Genomic DNA, 12,134 nt, shown 5'->3' with positions numbered 1-12,134 from the left:
AATCAAAAGTCAAGACCTTATTAAAACGTCTTCAAAACACCTGAAGAAATCCGTCTTGGGTCATTATGTTAAGTAAACATGGTGGAAAAAAGACGAATGATTGAAATGGGGGAGGGGGCAGTTAATTCCCCTGACAGGTCAACCATAACTAGTGAGAATAAAAATGTTACCCTTTCTGATATTAAATATTTAAACTAATGATACCACATTAATAACCACAACCCACACTTCGAAAACATTATATGCAACCTTTGTAGAATTTGGCTAAAATAAAATTTCATTCTTTCATAAACTTCAAATTTTGAACTCAGTAGGTGAAATTTCATCAGGAACTAACTACATTCCCCAACTAAGGAATTAGGGCTGAAGAAAAAAAGCAAGTGTAATTTTACAATTGGATGGTGTTTAATTCTATTACAGTATCTTCACATAAATTACTATTGTTATTAAGACTGCGAGTAAAGTCTGGTGTCTTAAGCTACTACAAGTTGCAAGTGCTAGTCAACTGAAACTATTATATCAATGACACACTTTTATTAAAGCGAAATGATTAAACAAAAACGACAAACTTAAGTATCAAGCATGAATTATTTTACAAAGCCAAATTGAACTTGATAAAGGAGATATTTTTAATATGACTTTTACGTGATAGTTTGACAGGTGAAATTAGTAAAAGTCCTAGCAAAGGTTAAAAGAAAAATTTCTTGATATAGCTCTCTAGTTAGCTTTTCTTTTCCTTCCTTCCTTCCTTCCTTCCCTCCCCCCTCTTTCCTTCATGTTTTTTTCTCTCTTCTTCACCTTTATCTTCTGCTTAATATCCTGTAATCTGACTTTGCTTACCACCTTCTATTGACTTCCTAAATAACCCAGAAAACTCTTCTTTGAGGGGGTAGCAGGGATTGAATCCAGGGGTGCTTTACCACTGAGCTACGTCCTCAGTCCTAAATTGTTGTTAAAAACAAAAATTAAAAACCAAAAAACTACGATCATCATCTAGACATATTTATTGATATTGCTGTACTTTTATCTCAGCCTCCATTCTGTTTATATGTACACTCTATTTTATGAAAATGGGGCTGTTTCTAGCTTGACTTTATTCATAGTTAATAAAATAAAATAAAAACATAACTGTTCCATTGTACTGCTGTTATAATTTTTATAAATGTTTAATTGATAATATAGACACAAGTTTGTACAAATAGATGGATTGTTACAAAGTGAATACACCTGTGTGACCAACACCTTGCGCTTAATATGGAGATCATTAACTAGTGCCAGTCTCTCTTGTGCCCATTCTATCACTACATATTTCTCCCCTTCCATCTTTTAATTTAAAAAACTTTAAAAAAGTAACAAAAGCCACATTATTATAAACCAAACAACATGATCAAACAAGGAAAGTTAATTCAATACTACTGGCAAAGCTTACTTCTCTGTAAGACATCTTTAACAGTTTGATATGAATCCTTCTACACCTTTCTCTATTCTCAAACAGTATATTTTTATTCTTAATTTTTTTTATAGTTCATACCACACTAACCCAACAACATTTTCACATATAATATGGTGTGGTCATTATTCCACGTCAACACACATGGATTTCACTCACTTTTTAATAGATGCACATTGGTCTTTATAATGAATAGAGCATAATTTGTCCAACCACTTCCTGACCGACTTCCAGAGTACCTCTACTTTTTTTGCCACTATGAAAAACACAGCAAAAAAATTCTTGTATCATTGTTCCTACACAGTAGTGGCAACCCTGTGGCATTATTAGGTCAACCTAACAGTTATTACCAGATTACTTTCCAAAAAGTTATGCAATTCATACTTACCAACAATATGAGTATTTCATATCACCTAGGTTGTTCTTTGAATTTTTTAAATAACAATTTAATTTCTTGTTACTAGTAGCGGTGGGGAACCTAAGAATCTGGGCCTTAGTCTTAGTTTTGAGTTTGAACTGCTACCATGCGCAAAACCTACCTGTTGAGGTGACATTTGAAAGTCCACTTTCACGTTCTGCTGCACTTTTGAACAGAGACTAATAAACCCAGGAGCCAACAAGAGGTCAAGTTTGAAAAGCATCTTAATCATATCCATCCTAATGATTGCTGCACCATAATATCAGGTCATACAATGCTTCCCTCTTTATCCCTGCACTAAAATAAATAGGATTATTTTTCTTTTTCGAATAGTTTAGCATTAAGAATATCTAATTTGATCAGATTATGTTGATAGGATGGTGTTTTCCTATATCTGATTCAAACTATATGTTACAAAGGCTCTCAAAAATATTTGACTGATAATATTTGACTTGAAGAGAGACCTCAGGACACTTTGAACTTCTGTATCTCATCTTATAAAAAAAAATGTGATAAGGCCGGGTGTGGTGGAGCACACCTGAAATCCCAGCAGCTCAGGAGGCCAGGCCAAGACAGGAGGATCTTGAGTACAAAGCAATAGCGAAGTGCTGAACAACTAGGTGAGATGTAAAATAGGGCTGGGGATGTGGCTCAGTGGTTGAGTGCCCCTGAGTTCAATCCCCAGTACAAAAAAAAAAAGAAAACCAACCTGTGATAAAATATACATACACAAAATTCACTGTTTTCTATGTACAGTTTAGTGGCATTAAGTATATTCCCACTGTTGTACAACCATCACCACTAGCCATCTCCTGAACTTACATTTTAATAGCCACTAAAATTAGTAAGAATCTTATTTCTGTAGCTAGAGCTATTGTAAGGTTAATTAGACAACATCTGAAGTACTTCAAATTAACCAACACACCAGTATTATTATATGAGGTAGAAATCATTTATTTATATAATAATATATTAAATATCAAGATTTAAATCTGATTTTTAATCAATTTTAAATCATTACTACACAAGGTATTTATTTTGCATGCTGAATGTCCCCCAAAATAGGAACATAAATAAATAACAAGGAAGTAGTCCTTCAAATTTTTCTCCTTTAGAATATACAAATCATGCTGATTGGCTGGGACACTCAATGGTGAATAAAAAAGGCATTAAGCAAAAAGACAGTTCTTTGAAGAATTAAGTGGACAGAAGATAGTACCAGAATAAAAAGCAGCTTTTAAAATATAAGTGACTGGATACCACTGTGGATCTTCTGAAGACCAAATCATATACTAGGTCCCATACTGCTAATTTACAATTTACACTAAAATTTTAAATTTGCTGCAATTGAAAATGATATGATAAAGAATGAAGACTACTGCTGGGGTTGTGGCTCAGTGATAGAGCACTTGCCTAGCATGTGTGAGGCACTGGGTTCAATTCTCAGCACCGCATATATACATAAATGAATAAAATAAAGGTCCATCAACAACTTAAAAAAAAATGAAGACTAGTTGAAGACAGTAAAAATACCTAGCTTCTTCCCTGCTAGAGGGGATGTAATATATAGTTTAAATAGCAAGACAGGAGGTATGGGCTCAACTGACCCAAGTTTGAATCCTAGTTTCTCAATTCACCTGTGCAAGTTAATCTCTCTAAGCCTCAGTTTCTCAACTATAAAATGGGACTATGTTTACTCTGTATTAGGGTTATAAGCACCTAGAACAGAGTATGAGTTGAAGAAGGTAGTTTTAATAACTAAGCCAATGGTTTTCTATTATCTTCAAGATAAAATCTAATTCATGGAAGAAGGCTCTTGGGGAAATGGTCCATCACCTTTAGGGGCAGTGTTTATTTCTTAGTTTCCAACTCAAGTCCCCAAATTTATGCTCTAACAATTCTTCCTGCACCTCTCATTCTGCTCAGTTTTTGAATAGGGATTTCATGTCTGGAATACCCTCTTCAAATTCAACCATTTTGCAAACTCCTTTCTACTCTAGAGAGCTACTTCCATCCACTGTATTTCCAAATAGTTCTTGAGAGTCTGCTTTGGCATTATGATTGATACTGAATACTATTTCTCTTCAGTGACATGTTTCTAGGATCTTAAAGATATTTTTATTACAGAATTATAGTTTACAGCCATTTCCATTCTAGAAACTGTCCAACTGTATTATAATTATTTCCAGGTCTGTCTGTGTTCCTCAGTGTCTTTTTGTCCTCTTTGCCTAACACAGTATGATTAAATAAAAATTTGTTGAATAAATACTATTGTTTTGCTATTAATTCAGCTGAATAAATATAAAGTTGAGCAACTATCTTGTGCTTGGTGAGCACTGGCAATTCAAAGGCAAGTAAATACAGTTCCTGTCCCCACCAAATTCTCTTTTAGTGAGAGAGATACATGTGCCATCTATGAATGAATTATGACAGAGTGCAATAGGAAAAGTGAAAAGCAAATGTATTCTTCCAGGAAAGGGAAGTGCTTTTCCCCCATTTGGTTCACAGCTTTTCTTTCCTTCTCATTTTAACTAAATGCAAACAAATATTTGCCAAGCAGTCAGATGTTTCTACCTATATGTTGAATCACTATAAATGTGATAAATGTTGCCACCAGTGACACAACTTCCCAAAATTATGAACAATTCATGGTAGAGTTCCAAACAAAACAAAGCACAATCATCGTTCAATAATGCAGTATTTTTTATCCTGGTAAAATTTGATATGTATTATAACCCTGCCAAAAGTATATAAGTGAAAACTGAGTTAGGGGCTTGGTTCTGAAAACTTTTAAAAATACTGTTTTCCGCTTTCATGACCATCTAGTGTGCTACTCACAAGTCATACAGGACTCAGGATAATTCATATATATATTCTCATATATATAATTCACATATAATATATATTATATATATAAAATTATTAGTTACAATTGGACACAATGTCTTTATTTTATTTATTTATTTTTATGTGGTGCTGAGGATCCAACCCAGTGCCTCACATGTGCTGGGCGAGACCTCTATTGCTGAGTCACAACCCCGACCCCCTCAGTCCTACTCAGTAAATGACAAGAGCATCTCAGTCATAAGGACATTCCCAGAGAACAACTTTGCATCAGTGAAGAATGGCTATGGCAGGTGGGGCTTCAAGGACATTATGCTAACCCAGTTAGGAAATCAAGAAAGAACTTCCTTACAAGAATTTCCAAAAAGTAAATATAAAAGGAAGGCAGACGCTAAGAAGACTTCATAGATCTTGTTAGGAAAGATCCTACAGCTAATAGGAAGTTTGTGAAGGGGGTATAAATTGATAGAAGACATGATTAAAGGGCTGGGGCTGTAGCTTAGTGGCAGAGAGAGCACTTGCCTTGTACATGTGAGGCTCCGGGTTGGATCCTCAGCACCACATAAAAATAAACACATAAAATTAAGGCATGCTGTATAACTACAAAAATATTTTAAAAGACTCGATTAAAAATGAGGAAAGAGAGGTTCATCTTCTGTTCTACAGCTAAATTTTGTAATAAAAATGATTTTGAAAAGGACTTAAACTCAGTATACTATAGTGACATGGACACATCAATGTTTGTAAGCAACTCAATTCACAATAGCCAAACTATGGAACCCACCTAGATGCCCTTCAACAGATGAATGGATAAAGAAAATGTGGTACATATTCACACTAAAATATTACTCAGCCATAAAGAAGTATGAAATTATGGCATTTGCTGGTCAATGGATATAAATGAAGACTATCATGCTAAGTGAAATAAGCCAATACCAAAAAACAAAAGACTGAATGTTCTCTCTGATATGCAGATGATAACACAATAAGGGAGAAAGGAGCGAAGAACAGAAATTCAATGGATTAGACTAAAGGGAAAGAAGGGAAAGGGGGGATGGGAATGAAAAGACAGTAGAATGAATCAGACATAACTCTCTTATGTTCATATATGAATACACGACCAGCGTAACTCCACATCATGTACAACAATAGAATGGGAAGTTATATTCCATGTATATATGTCAAAATACATTCTACATTCATGTATAAGTAAAAAGAAGAAATAAAAAATTTAAACAAAATGATTTTGAAACTGTATCAGGCTGCATATGGGCAGGAAGAGCCTCAGAAGACCTAATTGCCCAACCTGCATCTCAAATACAGCTCCAAGTCTAGCATCCTGGTGCAGACCTATTTCCCAGCTATTTCAGGGGCTAAGACAAGTGGATGTCAAGTTTGAGGCCAAAGTGGGCAATTTAATAAGACCCTATTCTCAAAATAAAAGGGTAGGGATGTACTTCAGTGATAAAGCACCCCTGAGGGGTTCAATATCCAGTACTAGGGGAAAAAAAGGACCTCTAGTTTGTTAGGGGAATGACAGTCATGTTTCAGAGAGCCAAAATTCTGGTCCTTAAATATTAAAGACTAAAATTCTATTTTTTTTGGTCAATAATGGTGACAGCTATTGTCTTTTGATTATCAGCCAGTACTCTAAGCAGTTACACATGTTAACTAAGTTAATCTCAACTCTATGACATATTTTTTTAAATATTTATTTTTTAGTTGTAGTTGGACACAATATCTTTATTTTATTTATTTTTACATGGTATTCAGGATCGAACCCAGAGCCTCGAATACGCTAGGTGAGTGCTCTACCACTGAGCCACCACCCCAGCCCAACTCTATGACATATTAATACTAATCACACGCTATGGAGTTATAGTTTGGATCTGAAATGTCCTCCCAAAAGTTCATGTATTGAAGGCTTGGTCCCCAAATCAGAATGTCCAGAGGCAGGGCTTTGGGGTAATGATGACTGGATCATGAGGAATCTAATTTTATCAGTGGATTAATCCATTTGATTGATTAATAACCTGATGGACTACTGGGAGGTAGTAGAAGCTATAGGTGGGTAGGGCATGGTTAGAGGAAATAGGTCACTGGTGGTGTGTCCCTGGGGATTATACTTGTCTTAAGCTCCCCACCACCACCACCCCCCCCACCTGCTTTCTAGCTGCCATAAACTGAGCAGCTTTCCTCTGCCACTCCACCATGAAGTTCTGTCTCATCTCAGGTTCAAAGCAATGGACCAGCCAACCATGGACTAAAGCCTCTGAAACCGAAACAAATGAGCCCAAATAACCCTTTCCTCCTCTAAATTGTTCCTGTCAGGTATTTTGATCACAGTGACAAAGATGACTAATACACGTGGATATGATAAATACACTGAGGCACAGAGACCATGATTCAAACACAACTAATCTGGCTCCAGAGTCCACTCTCTAGGCCCCTGCTACACTGGCTTTCCAATAGAAATATCCATCTCTATACACTGGGGAAATAATCATTTAAAAAATTGCATAATAAAGACTATATACTTGGGGCTGGGATTGTGGCTCAGCTGTAGAGTGCTCGCCTAGCATGGGTGGGACCCAGGTTCCATCCTCAGCACTACATAAAAATAAAGGCATTGTGTTGTGTCCATCTACACCTAAAAAATAAATATTTTTTTAAAAAGAATATATACTTGATAATTAAGTGAAGAGATAAGAAAAAAGTAAAAATCATATTTCAGTATTATAAAAATCTTAACAGATCTTAGAAAACAGTGTGGGTATAGCATGAAAATATAAAAATGAGATATTTCAGTAGCATTGAGTAAATGAATTAAAAGAGTCTAAATCTAAACTTCCCAACATCCCTTAAGTAGGTGGCAAGTATTATTTTCATTTAAAAAGCAGATAAATCAAGAAATTTGTTGAATCACTTACTGACCATGAAGACTTCCACAGTAAATGTCTCCTATACTTGTTTTTTACAAAAAGATGCTATCATGAGCAAGGAAGGAAAAATAAAACAAAACAAAATACCAGAGCTATCCAGTGGTCTAAAAAGAGCATGGTATTTAAAGAAAATAATTATTTAATAAAACTTGTACCAAAATTCAGATACAAAGGGAAAATCTACAAGCAGCTGGTTTATAACTTTTAAAAACTGAAATTTTTTAAACAACAAAGAATCAAATAGACTGTTAAATAAACTATAGCAATCAGTGGAACCAGAAAGCCCTTTAAGGGATTTTATACAGTAGTCAGAGGTTTTAGATCAAGAAAGAAGTGGGGGAGGAATCAAAACTACTGAGCTCAAGCTAGTTGAGGAAATGAACTCAATCAGTTAGAAGGGCAAGGAAGACAACATGTGCTCCATGCATGGTGTTGGACATTTTGTTGTTGTTTGTTTTTTGGTACTGGGGGACTGACTGAACCCAGGGGTGCTTTACCACTGAGCTACATTCTGAGCCCTATTTTTTTGTTTATTGAGACAGGATCTAAGTTGCTGAGATTCTCACTAAATTACTGAAACTGGCATTGAACTTGATCCTTCTGCCTCATCTTCCTCAGTAGCTGGGATCACAGATATGGGCCACATGCCCTGCAACACATGGGTTTTAAATCATCCTTGATTTATTGATTAGGGATGGTCTAATTCATCACTTGGAAGAATTATGCCAAGAAGTTAAAAAAGTTTGATTTTCTGGCATTATAAACTTATTGCCATCTAAGAACTGGACAATTAATATATAAAAAAAAAGAAAATGGAAAATAGGTTCTTGAAAAATTAAATAAATACATGTATTCTTAGAGTACAGGGAGACCTTTAAGATAACTAGAAGGATACACAAATACTAAAAAACTTACTAACAAACATTAAAAAAAAAAGTTTGGTAACAAAAGATGTGTTAAATTTTGATAAAATGTCAAAATTCAACCCAATCTGTAAGCAGGCACTTCTTATACTTCAGCTCATTTAATATTCACAACAGAACTATGAGGTTGGTATCAAATTCATTTTATATATCTAAGGTTTCTAAGAAGTTAAGCAGCCTATTCAGCTTGTATGTGGCACAGTACATTCAATACCAGATTTGTGATTCCAAAGTCTAGATTGTGCCTGGCAATATCAGCAACCGGGCTATCATTAATGAGTTGCTTCTGTGTGTTATTTATCATGTTAAGTTCTTTAATTGCATGATCTCATTTAATTTTGAGTATGTACTATTATTATTTCTATTTTTGCAGAAGAGGAACAGGCTAAGTGAACTTAAGCAATGTGTCCAAGGTCACACAGACAGTAATAAGCAAAGCCAGTACTCAACCCCAAATGCATCTGACTTCAGAAACTGGCGCACTGAACCACACTGCCATATTATTTTCAGTCTGTCACCCCCATAAACATGTGACTACCCCTTAAAAGAACTCAACAGTATGTCAACCATGAATGTTGTTGGGCACTCTTCTCTTTACCTTTCCATTCCATGCATCATCAAGAAATGAACAACTTTCTTGATTGGTAAACACTAACTCCCTGGTTCAACAACTAATTTAACCTTCACAGTTGGTCACACTCTCCATGGTTCTCAACATTGACTGCACATTATTATCACTGAGAACTTACAGCTAGATGAGGACTACTTATTAACTCAATATACCTGCCCCTGACAAGTTTCATTATTTCTTCCTCTAATGAGTAGCAGTATGCTAGTTGTCCTGAAAAACAGGACAAGAGGAACAGAATGCAGACTCCTCTGATTAATATGGAAACATAACTGACCACTAAAAAAAAAAAAAAGTCTTTGATGAAAACCAAAACATAAGAACATATTGTTTAAAGTTACTTAATAATTTGTACTACTTAGTAAAGAAGTTAGTAAGTACAATATTCATTGACTCTGCAATTTAACAGTGACAGTTTGGGTGAGGATTGCACTTACGTTCTATGATAAAAAAGGAAACTTAGGCAAAGTCAAGTTGGGGGGAAGAACATAAGCATTTATTTCCAATAAATTAAAAGTAAACAAGCTAGAAAATTGTGGTCTTTGATTGGCAAAATATGATTTAAATTTGTAGAGCAAGTCAACTTATGCTGAGAATGATAACTACATCTTCCTTCAAATGGATATTAAGTCATTCATAAAACTAAAGGCAAACTCTCCTAAAATAAGAAGTCCATGTGTTAAAACCAATATCACAAAATAAGTAAATTAGATTCCTGATTGTTTTAGCATCGTAGTATTCATCAATGGACTTTACTAGTAACTGTCCACTGCTACATTCAACTGGCAAATTATTTATTTAAATAGTTCCATGGACTATTGCCATTGTCTGTCTCAACTCTACTCAAATAGTTATTTCTATGACAGATTTTTTTAAATATTTATATTTTATTGTAGTTGGACACAATATCTTTATTTTATTTATTTATTTTTATATGGTACTGAGGATTGAACCCAGGACCTCGCACGTGCTAACACTCTACCACTGAGCCACAACCCCAGCCCTCTGTGACAGATTTAAGGGGGGAAAAAAAAAGTCTTCTCTAAGTATTGATTATAAATTCCACTTCAGAATATTGTCTGATCATTGCCAAATGGTTTCAAGTACTTAATTATTTTCAAAGTACTTCATGTTTTATCTTAGTTAATTTTCAAAATTCCCTGTGAGATGAAGAAATAGTATCAGTGATAAAACTTGCTAAAAGTCACTCAGCAAGTAAATGTTAAGAATTGAGCTGGAATGAATATCTTCCTATTTGGGGTTCAATGTTTCTTCTACTCCAAACTGCTTCTTTAATTCATAGTCCATTAAATATGTACATATGATCAATTAAAAGAGTGACTTGTCTTAAAGTAACATTGCTCTCCACTGTTTATTACTTGCTGCTTTATATGTGGGCAAGTATAAAAGATGGAGACAAATCTGTAGTACTCTTGGAAGACTATGATCTCTCTCAGTAAAATACTGGCTTTTAATGATTAAAAATCTAACAGCACCAGGCAAGTCACTGATTATAACTGCACTTAACTGAATTTAAGGAACTGGTAAAAGTTGCTGTGATGCAAGTGGCCAAATATTTTTCTGTGAAACACATCAGAAATTACAAATTAAGTCAATAAAAGATTTGATTCAATATTTTAGAATCTACTGTCCTTATTTATGAAGTGAGAGCATACCTGTATAGTTGATAGAACACCAACCTGATAATTTTTTAAAAAAATTAGCAGGAGGCATAAGTAGGAAAAATGGTGGAATGACGGACATCATTACCCTAAGAACATGTATGAAAACACAAATGGTGTGACTCTACTTTGTGTACAACCAGAGGCATGAAAAATTGTGCTCTACTTGTGTAATATGAATTGAACTGCATTCTGCTCTCATATATAACAAATTAGAATTTAAAAAAAGAGAGAGAAAAAATTAGCACATGGGGCCTGGGGTTATGGCTCAGTGGTAAGCGCTTGCCTCACACATGTTCGATCCTCAGCACCACATAAAATAAATAAATAAAATAAAGGTATAAAAATTAGCACATGGGGATAACTATTACAGATCATTTTAGTAACAAGTATGCTGTTTCACTGCAGTTAGTTAGACTGCTCCTAACTTTCTGAATGAGAGGGTTCTGGGATTTCTCATTCATATCCAAAACTATCCTTGATTAAGTTTAATGTGTTGATTCAACATTTCACGATTCAAGTGAAAACAGAAAGAAAGAACATAGCACTATGTTCACTGGCAAGGGCTGAATGAGAAAAGAGAGCAGTTTAAGCAGTAAAACAGAAAGGTTTAAAAAATGGTAAAATGTTAGTAGTCTGATTAGCATGAATGTTCATCTAATTTTTCATTTCTTCATTGAAATCTCACTCACACATAACAAGAGTATATATTAGTCAGGTTCCAATTATGGGAAGTCAGACACAGCAGAAAAAACTTATGAAAGGAAATCAATTTTTATAATTTTATTTCCTGGGCTGACTACTATTCTACACTACTTGTTGCTGGCAAAAGGGAAGATAAGAGTAGAGGAAGCATGGAATCTAGAGTCATATATACAGGGTTCAATCCCCGTTCTCCCAATTTGTCTTTTTTAGTAAACCTTTGTGAGCCACAATTTAGTCATCTGTGAAATGGGTCTAAATGAAAATAAGATTAAACGAGAATATATTGCCTTCACACTACGCTCCCGACTAGAACTGTCGCTAAAACTCAGATTTACCGAAGGCACTTTGTACCATCAGATAACATAAAATGAAGATTACTTACATTATTTAAAAAAAATTTTTTTTTGGTACCAGGGATTGAACACAGGGTTGCTTAACCACTGAGCCACATACCCACCCCTTTTGCCAAATGACTGACAGGGTTTCGCTGAGTTGCTGAGGTTGGGTTTGAACTAGTGATCCTCCTGTCCCAGCCTCCTGAG

General features: G+C 34.9%; 1 protein-coding gene across 1 annotated transcript in view; it reads right to left on the bottom strand.

Moving 5' to 3' along the window:
• Tnpo1 (transportin 1) overlaps window positions 1–12,134 on the bottom strand; it is an 88,805-nt gene that overhangs the window by 57,184 nt on the left and 19,487 nt on the right. The gene's annotated exons all lie outside the window — the stretch shown is intronic.

This window comes from Marmota flaviventris, chromosome 5 (genome assembly GCF_047511675.1).
Source record: "Marmota flaviventris isolate mMarFla1 chromosome 5, mMarFla1.hap1, whole genome shotgun sequence".
In the NCBI taxonomy this organism is placed as follows: Eukaryota; Metazoa; Chordata; class Mammalia; order Rodentia; family Sciuridae; genus Marmota; species Marmota flaviventris.
The sequence above is the reverse complement of the archived record's forward strand: the minus strand, read 5'-3'. Positions and strand labels throughout refer to the sequence as shown.